The sequence below is a fragment of the Falco rusticolus genome, chromosome 5 (assembly GCF_015220075.1).
Source record: "Falco rusticolus isolate bFalRus1 chromosome 5, bFalRus1.pri, whole genome shotgun sequence".
Lineage (NCBI taxonomy): Eukaryota > Metazoa > Chordata > Aves > Falconiformes > Falconidae > Falco > Falco rusticolus.
Genome location: NC_051191.1, coordinates 12,686,488 through 12,688,987, shown reverse-complemented (window position 1 = coordinate 12,688,987; position 2,500 = coordinate 12,686,488). Strand labels below are relative to the sequence as shown.

Genomic DNA, 2,500 nt, shown 5'->3' with positions numbered 1-2,500 from the left:
AAATGAAGGGAAGTTTTGCCTGCAAATATTTTTCTTAAAATGTGATGAGCAGTTAGAACATATCCTCATACCCCTGTCCATGCTACGGAAGGTCAGATGTTTTGGTGGTCTGACCTCTTCTATTTCCCTCAAATGTCTCTTCAAGGCTGCCTTTGACCTCTAAAAGGACCTGGACCATTAACACTGGTTACACTGAAGACAGATACAGCTCATATCATCTTATTTAAATAATAAGTATTAAATAAAAAGGTAAAAAGACCAAACCTGTAAAAATATATTTCTATAGTTAGAGTAGCAAAAGGTTTGGCCCTATTCTGTGTGACCCATTTGAGCCATCCTGTTCAAAAGGAATATTTAATGTAAATGCCAGTGGAACTTTGAGTATTTTCAGAGGACTACAAATATGTCAAGGCAGGGACAACATCTTACACATTTATGTGGTCTTATAAATCTCCTTTTAGGGGATGCTCTCAGAACAATAATGATAATGATAATAAGTGGGGAAAAAGTCTAAGAGTGGTGTAAAACTTCCCATAGTGTGTGAGGCTGTGTCACAGCTGTTGCACATCTGGGATTGCCTGAAAGCAGGCAGGCGAGCCCTCTGGGCCACCTTGGAGGAAGCGATCAGGAGTGGTGCCACAAAACTAGGATACAGGCCAGGCTGAAGAGGACCAGCAAGAGGCAACTGGGACAAGCCAGTGGGGAGAGCTTATGCTGATGTGTATTTAATAGCTATGACCCATCAGAAGGAGGCACAACCACCATGCTGGAAGGGTGAGTGAGCAGCAGCAGCTCTCTAATTTGGCCAGGAGTGACTAGCCTCCCCTCTATACATTCCCTCTGTGTTGCATCTGTGTAAAGGCTGATTAAACTGCCTTTATACACCTAAAGTTACTTCTACCCCCCAAAAAATTGCCCTAATAACCAGAAATTCTGCGACGCCACTGCAAAGATAGCAAAGGTTGATCTGCCACAGTAGAGGAGGGAATTTCAGATTTCTTCATGGTATCACAGTGGAAGGGATTACATATGTCTTAGTGTGTTGATGTGAAGTGTTTCAGAGGTGTCAGCTGCAACTTTAATACTTTAATTTTTTTGTTTGTTTTGGTTTATTGTTGTTCTTTGTCATCTCATCAGCTGAACCATAAAGAGCAGCAAATTCGTGAGTGTGCGCATCTCGGTGAGTGTGAAGTTGTTTGATATATAAAGTCAAATGTTGTGTTCCAGTTGGAACATCAGTTAAATTAAAAAAAAAAAAATGTAGCACAAAAGTAATTTCAACTCCTTGGATCTTATGGTAGGCAAAGTAGCAAAATTAAAGCACTAGAGCCACCTTCTGACTGCACTGAAATTGCTGCATCCCGATAATGGTGACAGCATTAATACGTTAAGTGGAAGGGAGCACGGTACATATATTTCAGTTCTTTGTATCATTATCCTAATGGCCTGGCTAAAAAAATGCTACATTTTGCTGTAAATAGGGGTAGGGTTTTTTTCTGTATTTGTGTGGAACATTATCACATACGTAAACATTTCACATCTATGTATGTGGTTAGTTCCCTTCATCAAGTTATAAAAGGAAATATGATGGTGCTCATTTCTGTAGGAAAAGCCCTGTATAGTACTTACACCATTAGGGAAGAAATCCCAGGTTCTCACACGGGAACACATAAACAACAGTCAAAGTAGTATTCAGCCCAATTCTCTAAATAGGGAAAGAAAAGAAGAAAAAAAAACCCACAACATTTTGGCTGACATTTTAGTTCCCAAACTCTCTGTGTATGCAGTGGCAATAAGCCTTAACTGAAATAAACAAAGGCAGTTTTATAAATTTAATATTAACTAGATATTATATAGGATCATTGATATTACCTTATGCACATGGCCAATCGACTCTTTCTGTCTTATATCCCCATGAAACTCCTCAGAAGTCAATAAAGTTGAATTGGTGCAGAGCAGAATTTAACCCTGTATGTTTACTCAAATCTTAACCCTTGCTGCTTGCATTAAAGTCCTAGGAGGGAAAATATACACAAATAGATTCCTAAAGACCCTTTTCACCTATATTTTGTATATGTAAATATTTGAACTGCTATTCTGCACACATTACCTGCATAAAATACATAACTCTGCATAGGTACTCATCCGAAATATTGCAAAGTGAACTAGCCTCAGCATTACAGAGTGTTTATTTGAATTAAGTATGTTTGAAATTCATTACTTGTTAAATTGGTCTGTTTAAAATATATCAAGCTTCAGAGCACATATTGTTTAGAGTGTATTCAGTATTATTACAAATGCTTAACAAATGTTGTCAGATTTATTTTATGTAAGTCACACTTATGAATTGAGGCAGAATTTTATTTTGCCAAATATACAGAAATATCTGGGGGTTTTGGTTATTGCCTCTTGAATTTTCTTCCACTTAGGAAATTGTTTTCAAGACTGTGAATTGCTCTAATTGAGCAGAGCTACATTCTTCAGGATTTTAATGTTAGCT

General features: G+C 37.6%; 1 long non-coding RNA gene across 3 annotated transcripts in view; it reads right to left on the bottom strand.

Annotated features, from left to right (window-relative positions):
• The window catches only part of LOC119148853, a 77,815-nt gene extending 75,891 nt beyond the window's left edge, over positions 1 to 1,924 (bottom strand). For all 3 annotated transcript variants that reach the window (XR_005104514.1, XR_005104513.1, XR_005104512.1), the window contains exons 1-2: positions 1,873 to 1,924; positions 1,630 to 1,705 (exon numbers count right to left, since the gene is read on the bottom strand). This is a non-coding gene — a long non-coding RNA (uncharacterized LOC119148853). The remainder of the gene's footprint in view (positions 1 to 1,629; positions 1,706 to 1,872) is intronic.
• Between the last annotated feature and the right edge of the window lie 576 nt (positions 1,925 to 2,500).